Source organism: Protopterus annectens, chromosome 2.part1, assembly GCF_019279795.1.
Source record: "Protopterus annectens isolate FY-2018-M chromosome 2.part1, PAN1.0, whole genome shotgun sequence".
Taxonomy (NCBI): domain Eukaryota; kingdom Metazoa; phylum Chordata; order Ceratodontiformes; family Protopteridae; genus Protopterus; species Protopterus annectens.
In genome coordinates this window covers 735,546,325-735,563,639 of record NC_056729.1, presented here as the reverse complement: position 1 = coordinate 735,563,639, position 17,315 = coordinate 735,546,325, and the positions used below count along the sequence as shown (strand labels likewise).

Genomic DNA, 17,315 nt, shown 5'->3' with positions numbered 1-17,315 from the left:
TGTTATGTGGTGGATTGTAGCAGCCTACAGGCAGCTTACTGTACCCTTTTCCTTGTTCAGTCTGGTGAGCGGGACATCAGTGTGTCTTACTATGGAGTCACCTATTACAAGTGTATCAGGCATGTTGTTTGTCCTTACGGGCTGTGACTGTTTGGCACACCAACTTTGTGTACTATGTGTTGCATGTGCTACGTTTGGGGGTAGTGGTTGCTTGGGTGTCTGCTTTGGAAGCCTCTGTTGATTTAGTGGTTTTTAATTAGAGCCACCGGGAATGTTTTTGTGTGTTTATGTCTTTGGTTTGCAGTTGTGATAGGTCTATGTGAGACTGGGTTTGTGGTGTGTGTGATTACCTTCTCCTCCTGACTAGTTTAGACAGTACTGAGTTGAGAGAGCTCAGCCTCCAGTTTGGAGACATGGTTGCATCTCTCACATATATTTGTATTTCTTGGGGGGAGGAGGGGGTTGTCTGTGTACATGGGGCAGGTGTAACATTGCCCAAGATTCACAGATTCAACTTGTTGTAGCTGGCCTTAGTGGATTTTATGAGTGGCCATTTTTTATTGCCATAATACTGGTCAGAGATTATTTCCCTTTTTGGGTTTGCTCTGTTATGTAGTAGCTTCCTCATTCTCTTGCATGGTTTGGTAATGGCTGGGGTCCACCATCACATATGCCTGCGTGTATGTTATTGGGCCTTGGTTTTATTTGGGATTGCATAATCCATGCATTCCTGACAGTGTTCATAGAATGCATTTATAAAGAGTTCTGAGGTGTGGCCCATATTTTCCACAGGCACAGGGCCTTTAATGGATTCCACATCAGTTTGGAGGAGTGCAACATTTCCTTTACAGATGTTTTTCACTGTGGTTTTCTGGCCAGGGACTTTGGTCAGGATGTGAATATCCAGTGAGTTTACTCTATGGTCTGATCTTACCAGTGAGGGATACACTTCTCATCTGGCCATAGAGTACCCATGTTGCTGATTATCACATCCAGTATGCTTACCCCTCTTGTGGGAGTGGTACGTTGTTCCTGAGCATTTTGGTTTATGGATTCTAGGAACCTTTGGCTAGGGTGTTGGAGCTGGAATAATGCTCCTGGTCTATGTTTGAGTATTTTCAGTCACCCAATATAATGTTGTTTGGAGAGCTTGATATTTTCATGTGTTCCAACGTAGGCCAAGTGCAGTTCCTGGCATTAGGAGGGTAGTCTGTAGCAGGCTACAAACTGGCAGGCAGTCTTAGACACTGTTACTTGACCATGAATAGTCCATGCTGCTTCTTGTCGTGGTACCAACATGGGTTTGTGGTTATCCTTAACAATTATTGCTAGTCACCCTCCTTATGTAGTTTGTTCCATGTTTTGGGGCTGTAAAGCATGGTATGAGGTGTAACCTGGTAGTGTTAGGGTGCTTTTGTGAGCCTTAACCCAGTTTTCTGTTACAGGACAGATATCAACATTCTCCATGCTGAGGGGAGTTTAGACTGCATGCATCTTGCAGTTTAGACATCTGGCATTGGGTAGTATTACATCTAGGTTGTTATCCCTTGTGATACCTATGGAGGTGGGTTTGTGTTTTGTGCCTTACCTATTCAAGGCACAGTGGGGGTGACAACAGCCTTTGCCAGTATCCTAAAGGCCAGGACTGATAGGTGCACACCATCCCTAGCAGGTGGAGCATCGTGTCTTGCTCAGCATGTCACCCCAGGCTGGCACGCATTGGATCTCCTTTGACTAACAGCAATACTTAAGCCAATTATTGTAACTGATCATCTCATCTTCATATTGTGGCATCATGCTTGGTGAGGGTAGGATGTTAGTCAGGGTCATCAAGTTTGCATATACTACATGGTGTTACATTGCTTAACACATGGCAATCATGCCTCAGCTGGTGTTGCAGGGCTGTCTATATTGGATGCACATACTACACTCCCTGTACATGTTTGATAGTAGGTTGTGTCAACTTAGGTATCCCTTTTACTATATGTGTGAGTCAGAGAGAGGTATAATTTCCTGGGTTCCTACTGAGCCACTGTATGTGTTATTCCGGATATTGGCTAAGGCTCTTGCCACCCCCATAGTGCCTTTTTTAGGCAAGGCTCAAATTCTAAACCTACCACCCTAGAAAACAAAAATGGGAAGAAACTGAGGGTAATGCTGCTCAATGCCAGAAGTCTAAATCTCAAAATGCACGCACTCGAGGCCCTTCTCAGTATGGAGAACATCGATGTCTGTGCTGTAAATGAAACCTGGTTCAAGGCTCCTGAGAGCACCCCGGCACTATTAGGTTTTACCTCATATCATGCATTCCGGCCCCAAAACCCGGACCACACCACAAAAGGAGGGGGTGTATCCATATTCATAAAGGATACCCACACCTCCAGGTTGGTGGCAACGCATGAAGCTTGGAAACCATCCAGGTGCAACTAACCATAGGCAAAACTGCTCTACAAATTGTAGCATGCTACAGGCCACCCTCTCAAACTCAGGAACCCCACACAGCCTTCCTGAAGACACTGGAGGGTATAAATGTATCTCCAAACACCGTCATATTGGGTGACTTCAACTACCAGAATATAGACTGGGAACATTACTCAAGCCCTAACTTTCTAGCCCAACGGTTCCTGGAGTTCATAAATTCAAATGCCATGGAACAGCTAGTCACTGTTCCCACGAGAGGAGAAAATATACTAGATCTCATTGTCACAAACATGGGGACAAAATGCTCCACACTGGAAGTATATCCCTCATTGGTGAGATCTGATCATAAACTAATCTCACTGGAAATCCACATCCGCCCCACCCCAAACAAAAAAGACCATAGTGAAGAACTTCTCTAAAGCAAACTTCACACTACTCAAGACTGGTGTGGTATCCTTCAAGGCCCCTGAGCCAGTGGAAACCACAACCCAAGCTACGGAAGCCCTTACAAATGCCTTCTATGAACACCTCCAGGACTGCATGGATCAGGCAATCCCAAATAAAACCAAGACTCTTTCCACAAAGGGCAAACATCCAGTCTGGTGGACCCCAGCCATTAACAAACTTTACAATAAGAGGAGAAAGCTATTACATGATAGAACAAAATCCATAAAGGGAAGTCACCCCTGATCATTATTAGTAAAAAAATACGAGCACTCATAAAATCAACTAAGGCCAATTTTGAGAGAAAAATTGCCATGGATTCAAAGGACAATCATAAGGCCTTTTTCAGCTATGTTAGGAACCTGGGTGGAAACTCCCAGATATGCTCAGAATTAGTCCAAAATGATACAAAAATCACTGAACCCACAGACATTGCCAACATACTGGCAGACAGGTTCAGTGCAAACTTCACCCCCCTCTCCACCCCTAAAGGAGAGATAACTATCCCAGCCGAGTGTAGCCTCCCGGACATCTCAAATGCGCAGGTGAAAGCTGCTCTCTCTAAAGCTAAAAACACAGCATCAATGGGACCGGATGGTGTACCCGGCTGTGTGCTACACGAGCTAAATGAGGAATTAAACCTGCACATAAGGCAGCTGTTTAATCTCAGCCTTACCACAGGATACGTGCCCAAGGAGTGGCGTACAGCAACTGTTGTCCCACTCCACAAAGGCGGCGCCTCTACGGACCCTGGTAATTACCGCCCCATAAGCTTAACAAGTCTAGTCTGCAAAGCTATGGAGAGGATCATAATGGAGCTCATAAACAAAGATATAGGGGACTTGCAGACATTGGACCCGACCCAGTTTGGCTTTGTCAAGGGAAGATCATGCCTTTTGAACTTGGTGACTTCTTGAAACAGTCACCAAGGCCATTGATGAGGAAAGGCAGTCCATACAGCCTACCTTGACCTTGCAAAGGCTTTCGACACAATACCCCACTCGGGTATTGTAGAAAAACTTACCAGCTTAAATGTAAACCCATATGTCACAAGATGGGTTGCAAACTGGCTTAAGGACAGAACCCAAAGGGTTAGAGTTGCTGGCTGTGTCAGACTCCAAGCCGGTCACAAGTGGTGTCCCACAGGGCTCGGTCCTTGGCCCCTATTGTTTGGCATCTACTTCTCAGAAGTACAGGCCAACATAGGAGGACTTTGGCTGACAAAGTTTGCAGGCGACTGCAAACTGGGCCATAGTGGAAAGTGCATCAGACACGGATATCCTTCAGAAGGGACTCACGGAAACAGATAGCTGGTGCCAGAGCCATGGCCTGAAATTAAACGCCAAAAATGTATAGTCATACCCGGGAAAAACAAGGTAACCCCAAGCTACCATATAGGTGGCAATCCACTAAGCACAGAAGAGGTTATCAGGGACCTGGGGACCCAGGTTGACAGTGGCCTTTCTTTTGACACTCACATTGCTAAAGTGGTTAGAAAGACCTTCTACATTGCCCACCTGATCATGAAGGATTCACATCCAGATCTAGTGAGGTTATTGTTGCCCTGAACTCTTCACTTATCAGACCAATGATCGAGTACAATGCCCCATTCGGGATGTATCTCACCCGACATCTGCAGCAATTGGAGAGACCCCAAAGTTCCTCACCAAAAGGATAAAGGGACTCCAAAATCTGTCATATGCTGCCAGATTGAAGAAACTCCAGCTCTATTCAGTCGCATACCATCTGCTCAGAGGTGACATGTGCCTGACATACAAGGCCATGTCCAACCCGGAATTAATGGACATGCTCCACCTCAAAAATCCAAATCCACCAAAACCACTAGAGCAAGCGACTTAAACCTTAGCACGGATATAAATAGGACGTGCTGGAGGGATAGATTTATCACTCAGAGACTCCCTATGCTGTGGAATAAAATCCCGGTCCATGTGAGGCAGAGCACCTCGCTGACTCTGTTCAAGAGAAATCTAGACCTGTGGATGGGAGATCGTAGGTTTACCCCGGGAATCATCTCTGTGTCACTGCTGGACAGAGGCACAACAAACTAATGGGCACAGTATTTTTTCATATAAGGGGTGGCGTAAGCCACAAAAATTTGGGCTAGGCTTATAAATGCCTTAGGGCAGATAGCCTAGTATAAACCTATGAACCTATGAACCTATGCATTGCCGCTTTGCCAAGGCCAAGGCATACTGGGCATGCCTCCTTCTGCCTACTGGGGCAGGCTCAGGTTGTTCCTCCTCCGAGTCACTTGTTGACACTCCTCTTTCCATGATGTGTGACTGACAGCTTTCACATGCCACTGTGCTCCAATGAGCTGCATTCCTTTCATACATTCCCCCCTGTGATGTCACCTATCTCCTATTCTGTTACTCCCCCTTATCCTACTCCTACACTGCACGGAATGTGCTCATTTCCTATGTAACAGTGCGATTCACTATCCTTCCACTCATTTACATAGGATTGCCTACTAATGCTTAGTTAGATGTCTTACACTCCGCTTCCCCCCTTAGCAACCCCTACTCAATGACCATGTTGTTTTACCCTGCTATTCCCTTCCATTGTAAACTCATGCTTTGCATAAACCCACATTTGTGGGTTTAATATTTTTATTTTTCTGTTTTTTTTATAGCGCAGCCCGTTTGCGTGGTGCTGCACTATGCCGAAAAAAAAATAATAATTTTATGTTTGCATCAGGGTATGTTGCCAGTGGCCACATATTTGGCCATTGTCATGCTGCCTGGGACATTTGCAACCTTTATTTGGAGCTGACAAGGCTCCATTGTGTTATTTGCAGAATAGTACTCAGTTATCAACTGAGTACATTTCTGCAGATAACACGGCTCTTACACGGGCAGGTTTCTGCTTCCTGGATCGCAAAATTACCTCATTTGCATGCCTTTCGGCTGCAAGTGAGGTAATTAGCATATCCACGCCCTGCCCGTGTAAGAGCCATTTTAGGTGCTCTCTTACATGCATATTCAGGCTGTTCCTGGATTGCGATGGCTGCATGGAGTCTTACACTACTCTTAGACTCCGTGCAAGCCATCGTGAATCCTGCCCCTTGTTTTGTTTTTTAAGAATAAGAGTAATCTTAAATAAATGTTATGTTACGAGCGATTAACCTATGACAAGAAAACAATAAAATAGAGTACTTTTCTGTTATGGTTATTCTGTATGTAAATATATTAACAATTATAATGAGTTTACTTGCCTGAAATCAGTTTAGACAAGTATTGTTAATTTTTAAACAGTTTTCAAATTATACCACCAAATACGTTATTCAACTAGTTCTGTGTTAGATATGTCTGATATACTATGTCAGGAAGACAAAATTGGACATTAAAAGAATGCATAAATATACATATATATATATATATATATATATATATATATATATATATATATACATACATATACATATATATATATATATATATATATATATATATATATATATATATATATATATATATATATATATATATATATATATATATATATATACATATATACATATATATATGTATACATATATACATATATGCATATATATATATATATATATATACACACACACACACACACACACACACACACACACACACACACACACACACACACACACGCACACATATATATATATATATATATATATATAATATATATATATATATATATATATATATATGTATATAAAGAGAGAACATAATTCTGACATAAGACTGAAAGAATCTGCTAATGTTTTGTCATGACACATAGCTGATAAAAGCAGTGAACAAAATTTTAAATTTCAAGTATTATAAGTGCTAAAGCCCAGTCTTAGGGGTGGTAATTTTAAGACTTGAGTCTCGTAAGCCCCCAGGTATCACTGGTACCAACGATGAAGGAGAGGAGTTTAAAAGATTGAATGCACTTACCATATGATGCATGGTACCATGTGACTGGCTATGGCTTTATGAGGAATGTGTTTTTAAATTTTTATGTAGCTGCCTGATGAATCCTTAATGTGAAAATGTGTTTGCTGCTGTACTTATGAAATTCTGAATAAATTTTACGTCCATTGGTACATGGTACGAGTCATATTTTGCTTTGACTTTTGTATTGTATTTATTTCTTTGCTTCTTCCAGCACACCTTTTTATTTCTCTTCATTATATTATAATGCAGAGCAGTATTTCTGAGTTCAATATGAGGGTTTGCATCCAAGTAATGGTGATATTCAAATGTTTATTCTTTCAGACTAACTAAACAACTAAATAACCTGCTTTCAATTTTTCCACTACTGTCTGATGTTGATAGCTCAGCATGTGTTAATATACTAGATCTTATGAGGTAAGTACACTAAGGATCTATAGATTCTGACTGTATTCCCAGATGAGTGTGGGTGTTATTGTAAAATGGGCCATTTCAATATATAATCCTTGCAATAACTATATTTTTCTTTATAAACTGCTAATCCCTGCCTATAGCTCATATTTTGATGTATGCCTGGATTTTGATTAAAGCTACTAATGCTATTAATGTGTGTTCTGCATGCAAGTGTTACTGAATTTCTTCTTTTAATAACTGTTGACATTTTCTGTGTGGACTGCTATTATAATTGGGTTTGGCCTAGTTAGACTAACCAAGGTAAAGACATGAATATATGAATCACTAATTAACAAAAAGGTTCAATAGCAAAAGAAAAGGCACTACAGTGATTCCAGTTGTAAGCAGCACAGGAATGCTGTATGCCCACAACAGATGGTCCCTGAACCATTGCTGTAATTTTCAACTTATTCAATTAGAGTTTTCAAAAGACAGGACATTGTAACTTCATAATGGACTTTGACAGCCACATGCGCATGTGTACTAATGTATATCACCCTCTTATGCTGTGTGCTGTGTTTTGCTATACTTCTGCATGTATGCTGCCTACATAACTGTATCCTCAGCTACATGTGAGATAACTAAGTAGTGTATTTCAGGGATTGCCCATGTTTTAATTTTTGAAACTGAACAATGTTCTGAGTAGTGTCTATGGTACTCCAAGACTCTGTTACATGAATAAAAAACAGTATGATTATCTTACTAGGTTAATGAATTTCTGCAAAGAAAATCAGTTGACATTGCATTAATGATCAGCTGTCATGAATACCACTGCCGACTCTACCATGATGTTAACCCATACATCACAAGATGGGTTGCAAACTGGCTGAGTGACAGAACCCACAGGGTCAGAGTTGCTGGCGCCATGTCAGACTCAAAGCCTGTCACAAGTGGTGTCCCACAGGGCTCAGTCCTGGGCCCACTCTTGTTTGGCACCTACTTTTCCGAAGTACAAGCAAACACAGGAGGGTTATGGCTGACAAAGTTTGCAGATGACTGCAAACTGGGCGCCATAGTAGAAAACACATCTGACACAGATATCCTTCAGAAGGGTCTCACAGAAACGGATAACTGGTGCCAGAGCCACGGCCTGAAGTTAAATGGCAAAAAATGCATAGTCATACCCTTTGGGAAAAACAAGGTTACCCCTAGCTACCAAATAGGTGGCAATCCACTGAGCACAGAAGAAGTTATCAGGGACCTGGGGACCCAGGTTGATAGTAGTCTGTCATTCGACACCCATGTAGCTAAAGTAGTTAGGAAGACCTTCTACATTGCCCACCTTATCATGAAGGGATTCTCATCTAGATCAAGGGAGGTCATAGTCTCCCTTTACTCATCACTCATCAGACCAATGATTGAGTACAATGCCCCATTCGGGATGTATTTGACCCGACACTTGCAGCAGCTGGAGAGGCCACAAAAGTTCCTCACCAAAGGATAAAGGGTCTCAAAAATCTGTCCTATGCTGCCCGACTGAAAGAACTCCAGCTCTATTCAGTAAACACGCTTGCTCAGCGGTGACCTTTGCCTAACATACAAGGCCATGTCAAACCCAGATTTGATGAATATGCTTCACCTCAAAAAATCTAGATCCATCAGAGGCACAAGGGCGGAGACTTAAACCTCGACACAGCTATTAATAGGACGTGCTGGAGGGATAGATTCATCACCCAAAGACTCCCTATGCTGTGGAACAAAATCCCGGTACATGTGAGGCAGAGCACCTCGCTAGCCTTGTTCAAGAGAAATCTTGACCAATGGATGGGAGATCGCAGATATACCCCAGGGATTACCTCAGTGTCACTGCTCGACAGAGGCACAGCAAAATAATGGGTATAGTTCCCCATACTAAAGGGGTGGCGTAAGCCACAAAACGATGGGCTAGGCTTGTAAATGCCCTCGGGCAGATAGCCTAGTATGAACCTATGAACCTATGAACCTATGAATCAGCCCCAGACCTCACAAAATATAACTTAATTTGTACCTTCTTCTGTCTTTTGGCAATTTACTCTGAAGGAGTTAAGAAGGGCAGCCACGGTGGTGCAGTGGTTAGCGTGTGAGCTGTGTGGTTGCCTTCTGTTGAAGGTTGAGTGCCAGGCCAGCAACTCGACACCATAAAACTCCACTGCCAATCATGAGCGGACAGGTGATCTGCTGTGGTGACCTCTAACCAGGAAAAGCCGAAAGAAGAAGACTCTGAAGGAGTTAAGAAAATATCTAGAGAAAGTATAATTGAAAAGAAATCCAAACCCAAGCAGTATACCCACTTGCCTTTCTGAAGGTATTTATGAAAACACTTGCTAATACTTTGGCACATATTTTTAATATGGCACTAAATTCATGAAAGATACCCTCACAATTGAAGTACTCCCTTATAAAGCCTATTCATGAATCCACCTCTGACATTCACACCATCTCTATATTATGTCCTAATAAAAAAAAAATATATATTAAAACAATTATCTGTGGAAATAAAACTCCTATATTTCCAGATACAAGAACACCTAAACAAGTACAGCCTCATTAACAAGCCTACAGAAATGGACAACAGGCCCTTTGGAGTCATACACATAATCACGCATAACTTTGCTCTGTTGATGTGATTTTATCAAGTCACAGGGGCCATCTTCACAGATATGGGCAGGCATTTGAACATGCTAACCATCAAATTCCATTATAAACACTCAGTTTTAGGCATAATATAATAGCCTGATTGTCCAACCACCTACATAATCAGACATTTAAAGTCAGGGTAGACAGCCTTACTTGGCCCAATTCTCTTTGCGATGTTAATTAGTGACATTGATGCAGTCATCTTGTACTCAGACATCACCCTCAAGGTACACAGTCCTCCTGTCATGCCTGAAGTTCAAACTTTTACTTGAAGATCATTAGTCTTCACTGGGAGCTAAGCTCCAAGGCCATTTTCTTAATATTCACTAATAAGCCATAGAGGCAGTGTCATGACTTTAAATGGTCCAGGTATAACCTTGCAATCAGTGAAAGGAGCTGTAATAAAATAAACTCAAATGCGATGAAACAACTTGTCACCACTCCCACAAGAAGAGATAATATACTAGACCTGATCATCACAAACATGGGGACACAATGCTCCACACCGGAAGTATACCCCTCACTGGTGAGATCAGACCATAAACTAATCTCACTGGAAATCCACATCCCGCCCCCACCCCCAGCACAAAAGACCACAGTAAGGAACTTCTCAAAAGCTGACTTCACACTTCTTAAGACTAAAGTGGTATCCTTCAAGGCCCCCGGGCCAGAAGAAACCACAGCCCACACCGCTGAATCCTTTATAAACGCTTTCTACGGACATCTTCAAGAATGCATGGATCATGCAATCCCAAATAAAACCAAGACCCTTTCCCCCAAAGGCAGGCATCCTGTCTGGTGGACCCCAGCCATAAACAAACTTTACAACAGGAGGAGGAAGCTACTACAGGACAGAGCAAAATCCCAAAAAGGGAAGACATCTCTGATCAGTATTAGCAAAAAACTACGATCACTCATAAAATCATCCAAGGCCAACTTTGAGAGAAAAATCGCAAAAGACACTAAAGATAATCACAAGGCTTGCTTTAGTTATGTTAGAAACCTGGGTGGAAACTCCCAGATATGCTCAGAATTAGTTCAAAATGACAAAAAATACACTGAACCCACAGATATTGCCAACATATTGGCAGACAGGTTCAGTGCAAATTCCCCCCCCCAAAAGGAGAAATATCTATCCCAGCTGAATATAGCCTCCCTGACATCTCAGATGTCCAGTTGAGAGCCGCCCTCTCCAAAGCTAAAAACACAGCATCAGTGGGACCAGATGCTGTCCCGGGTTGTGTGCTACATGAACTCCAAGAGGAACTAAACTCGCACATAAGGCTGCTGTTTAATCTTAGCCTTACTACAGGATACGTACCTAAAGAATGGCGTACAGCAGCAGTGGTTCCACTCCACAAAGGAGGTGCTTCTACGGACCCTGGAAATTACCGCCCCATAAGCTTGACGAGCCTGGTCTGCAAAGTTATGGAGAGGATCATTATGGAACTCATAAACAAAGACATTGGGGACCTACAGACACTTGATCCTACCCAATTCGGCTTTGTTAAGGGCAGATCCTGCCTTTTGAACCTGGTCAACTTTTTTGAAACAGTCACTAAGGCCATTGATGAGGGTATATTACTACTTAATCATGTTATTTTTAGCATATTTTGTCACAAAATGTTTATTTTAAGTTTTACTTTTTATTGTTTTATGATCGACTGGTTCTCATACATTATAGTACTAAATTCTGTTAGTAGTCAACAGAAAGCAGAGATACTCATCATTATGTCATTATTATGTTGCAAACATCCCCCCCCTCCCCTTACCCCCTACCTTTATTACATAATGACATAATGTTTAAATGGTTAAATGTGTATGTTTGGACTTGTTATTCTTGTACTTTATATTACTCATATTTGTTTAGTGAATTTATACTTGAAATGGGGATTTACTTTTGTGTATTTTTTACCCATTGTACTCTTACTCATTTTATTTTAATGTTTTAACCTTATTCTTGTTTTTGCAAGTGAATTGTGTATATTACTGAATGGGTGTATAACTAGGAAGAGGAAATGACAAATGCTTTGTGATCAGGAAATGAGGTCATTCGGATTGTAGCAGGGGAGGGGCACAATTTGAATTTGAAATTGCCTTTATAACACAGGCTGGTTTCTTGTGTAGAACCATTTGTCTGAAGAAGTCTTTGTATGGTGAAAGGACGAAAAGCAGTATTTTTGTACCGTGTTGCTTAATGTTTTAATAAACTTCTGGCCCTGTTTGATCCAGTTTGGTCTTAGTTCTAACTTTTGTCCACTATTTATATTTGGATGCTTGAACGTGGCAATTGTTTGGATAACCTTTGAACAAGAAAGGTCTTATGTATTCCAGAGCTGCATAGCGGGATTTACCATTCTTCACCAGTGTGTGTCAACTTACCAGCACCATCCTGAATTGGAGAACTTTTTGAGGGTAAGGCAGTTCACACAGCCTACCTTGACCTTGCAAAAGCCTTTGACACAATACCCCAATCAGGTAACTTAGACAAGCTCACCAGCTTAAATGTAAACCCATATGTCATAAGATGGGTTGCAAACTGGCTAAAGGACAGAACCCACAAGGTCAGAATTGCTGGAGCCATGTCAGACTCTAAGCCAGTCACAAGTGGTGTCCCACAAGGCTCGGTCCTGGGACCCCTCTTGTTCGGCATTTATTTTTCAGAGGTACAAGCAAACATAGGAGGATTGTGGCTGACAAAGTTCGCAGATGACTGCAAACTGGGTGCCATAATTGATACTCCAGTGGACACAAGCATCCTTCAGAAAGGCCTCACAGAAACGGAAAACTGATGCCAGAGCCATGGCCTTAAACTTAACGCCAAAAAATGTATAGTCATACCCTTTGGTAAAAACAAAGTACCCACAAATTACCACATAGGTGGTAATCCATTAATTACTGAAGAAGTAATCAGGGACCTAGGGACCCAAGTTGACAGTAACCTCTCATTTGACACCCACATTGCCAAAGTGGTTAGGAAGACCTTCTATATTGCCCACCTTATCATGAAAGGATTCACATCTAGATCAAGAGAGGTCATTGTGCCCCTATACTCTTCCCTTATCAGGCCCATGATTGAGTACAATCCCCCATTTGGTATGTACCTTACCCAGCACCTGCAGCAGTTAGAAAGACCCCAAAAGTACCTCACCAAGAGGATCAAGGGTCTCAAACATATGTCATATGCTGCTAGACTGAAGAAACTCCAGCTCTATTCAGTCGCATACCACCTACTCAGAGGAGATCTATGCCTGACGTACAAGGCCATGTCCAATCCGGAATTAATGGACATGGTCCACCTGAAAAAATCCAAATCCACCAGAGCCACGAGAGCGAGAGATTTGAACCTCAACACAGAAATAAATAGGACATGCTGGAGGGACAGATTCATAACCCAGAGGCTCCCTACACTCTGGAACAGAATCCCAGTCCATGTTAGGCAGAGCCCCTCATTGACTCTCTTCAAGAGAAATCTTGACGAGTGGATGGGAGATCATAGGTTTACCCTGGGGGTCATCTCTGTGTCACTACTAGACAGAGGCACAGTAAACTAAACCCTAAATGGGCACAGTATTATCATTCCAAGGGGTGGCAGAAGCCACCCACACTCTGGCTAGGCTTATAAATGCCCTAGGGAAGATAGCCTAGTATGAACCTATGAACCTATGAACCTAATTGTTTCTGCCACTTGGAACATGCTGCATTCAAAAATCAGACAATTTACATACAGATTAGAAATCATTCCAAATAAAACTTAACAAATACCTGAAATTCTCCTACAGATGCTACTATTTCATAGACAAATCCCTCTACCACAAAACTCCAACTAATAGCTTGTCTAAATGAATTGAATCATAACCTAAGAATCCAGCTGTATAAATATGCAAACATAAAACCTCTGCACTCACAGGCTTTTCTATGCCTCCTTCCACTCTCTCCTTCTACCTCGCTTCCTTTTTCCATAATACAAATGGCATTCTATCTCTTTTTCCCTGTAATATTTTTATTTTAGTTCTTTGTACCTAGAATGGTGTTGCACTGATATGTAAAGACATTTACTGTACCACCTCTGCAAGCCTTTGTATTCTAATATTAATAAGCTGATGTTGTGTAACCTGCAGTACTGCAGTATGGCACTGCATAATTTGTAAAGTAATAAATTGTAACTCCTCATGTACTTTGTTTGTCTCACAGAGCATATTTACTTTTAATTCATTGTGCTTCTGCTACTGGGTCATGTCTGAAAAGGGTTCGAGGACCAGCTCACCTGCCCAGTCAACAAACTCATTGAATAAAAAATAAATAAATGCCTGCTTTATTGACATCTATTCAGGTACCACAGTCTTTGTAGATGATGCTTAATTTTTCACAGTGACTAATAAGGGACATATAGGGAATTACATGTACTATCCCTTCCATTGTATAAAATATATTCAGATTAACACTTTTAGTACACAGCATTGCTTCTCATTACACATACACCAAATCATACAAGCGTGCAGCTTAAGAAAATGTTGTAGGCTTCATAGACCAAATTGTGCATGCATGCTGCTTATGGAAATGTTACAGGTCTGATGCATGAAATAATTGTATTTATTTATATTTATCCTTTAGTTGAGCAGCTTAGTTGCACTAGGCTACTGGCTTCTTTTCATGGGATATCTGAGCTCATATTTCTAGTACTAGGGGAGATTTGACCAGGGCATTGGAGAACTTCTACTCTTTTCAGCATGGGCTTGTTACTTTTCCGAGCACAAAGGCAGCTAGAAGGAGCAGCACTGCGGAGAAGAATCAAGATGGCGGCAGCAATGTTTCTGACGTGACTTTCAGAGATATTTCTTCTGTGGTGGATAATTTGCAACAAGATAAAGTCAGTTGTGACACCACCGATCATATAATGGAAAGTGGATTTACAAGTAGTGAGTGTTTGGCGGGCTTGCCTTAATATTAATTGCAGAAAGTATTATTATTACTGAGCTTGCTGGTGGCAACTTGGAAGATATTCAAGTACTAAAAATGTTTAATACTTGGGATTTAGAAGTGCATTACAAGATATAGTTGGCAGAGAGCTTGGAAAGCGTACTCAGAGATAAACCAGTCAATACAGAAAATGTTAATAAAAAAATGGAGTATGAACAGCCCAAACTGTATGTTGCTTATGTACAGGGGGAGTCAAAAAGGCAGGTACTGTACAATCTGTTAAAAAATGATAACACCAGGATAATGACTAAAAAGGATTAATCTTTGGCTATCTATTTCTTATGGGGCAGACGTGTAATCCTTGCAGGTGTTTCAGCTTAGAATTTTAGATCCTCTGAATACATATCAGCAAAGAGCATTTTTCTGATATTGCTTTTGATTCAGAGTCTTTGAACAGCTTTTTGAATATTTGTGATGCAACAAATAATAATTTTTCATAGAATATTATAATATTTTCGGGATATGTTTTTGGCAGGAAAAATTGATATTGACACATACAATTTTATAGATATTTCCTTTCCAGAAACCCCTGTGATGTTTGGGATTCACAAAATTCATAAGGATCTACATAATCCACCGATGAGAGCTCTCGTGGATGGTAAATCCTCTATGACTCACCCTTGTGCTAGACTCATTGAGAAGATTTTGGGTAAATACATCATAAATCTTCCAGAGGTGTGTAAAGATTCTTGGTCCTTTTTAAAAAACATAGGTACCATTGAACTTGATCAATCTTATAATTTCCTTACCATCGATGTCGTAGATCTCTACACCTCCATCCCTCACCTGGAAGCTATTGCGTGGATTGGAGAGTTATTAAGAGAGATCAAAGCCACACAGAAAGATATAGATGTAGTCATAGAACTGTTGGATATTGTTCTAAGTTTAAATTTTTTTCTTTTTGACAAACAAATTTATCTTCAAAAACAAGTGGTGGCAATGGGATCACCATGTGGGGCCAGTGTGGCCAATTTTTTTATGGCTTACTGGGAGAGGAAGTTTATTTTGGCTTGTCCAGAATTTAAACACAACATCAAAATGTACACACACTTCCTTGATGATATTTTTATATTGTTCCATGGTGGTTCCCTTGAAGCTCTAGATTTGGTGAACTATATGAATAGTACTACAACTTTTCTTAAGTTCACCTATCAATTTTCAGGACATGAAACTGATTATCTAGATGTCAGATTGGTCAAAGACATAGAGGGTGAGAAACTAACATCGTCTGTTTTCAGGAAGCCAACCTTTTGCAATTCCCTTTTGCATTTTTCTAGTTCCCACCCCTATAAGCAGAAACGAGCTATAGTAAAGGGTTTATTTGTCAGAGCAGTACGTATGTGTAGTACATATAGCTCCTTTCAAAAAGAATGTGATTTTCTGAAAAAACTCTTTATTAATAGAGGTTACCCACACACCCTGGTTGATGAGATCATTGAAGAGATCTCCTTAAAAAGAGTGACTGTTTTTTTCAAACCTCTTCTTTACCACAACAAGAATCCAACAGATGTTGTGGTTTCCAGTTCCATCTTTTTGAATAACGTAGAGGCTTGTGAGCCAGTGGATAGTAGTCTTGTCTCCTTTAGTAAAGGAAAGTTTCAAACCAGTTTTATTACTACATTTAATGTTGAATCGAGACATATTTGGAACATCATTTGTAAAAACTGGCATTTTATCAGTAATGACACCTTTCTTGTCGGCAAATTGGGTCCTTGGCCAAAACTGGTTTATAGAAGAGGAAATAATTTGAAGGAACTCATGCAAAGTAACCCAGACTCTAACTTGCTTGGTAGGCATAAAGGGTCTTTCACATGTGGTACCTGTAATTGGTGTCATACTATTAAAATGGGACAATCATTTATTGTCCGTAACAGAAAGTATTTGATTCATCATAAGATCAATTGTGAAACTAGATCTGTTGTGTATATTGCTTTGTGTAGTTGCTGTAGGGCATTCTATGTAGGTAAAACGGACCTTAAATTACGTGAACGTATTTATCAACATTGCTATGCTATTAGGAATGAAAAAATTGAGAATGCCCTAGCCAAACACATTGTCCATAACCCTGGCCATACCTTTAATTTTATGGGTATTGATCATCTTTCCCCTGGGTTTAGGGGTGGTCCTGTCTCTCTTCTTTTAGAATCACGCGAACTTGAGTGGCAGATCAAATTAGATGCCTTCAATGTTCCGGGTCTGAATGAGAATTGTAATATTTCTGCTGTATTGAAAGTAAAAAGCTTCATGAGATAACTTGATTCTCTGACTTAGCTTTATATGAAATATTAATTCATAATTTAGAAGTTAGTTTAATTGTTTTAACAGTTGTTTTTAAATTATACAAATGTTTTTAATTTATACAAATAATTTTCAAAAAGTTTATAACATTTGTAACTTTGAAAGCAGGTTTTAATGTTGTTTGCTGTTGGGTTATATTCTAAATTGCGCGTATTGTAGGAAGTG

General features: G+C 40.7%; 1 long non-coding RNA gene across 1 annotated transcript in view; it reads left to right on the top strand.

Annotated features, from left to right (window-relative positions):
• The window catches only part of LOC122794225, a 447,446-nt gene that overhangs the window by 106,891 nt on the left and 323,240 nt on the right, over positions 1–17,315 (top strand). The window lies entirely within an intron of this gene.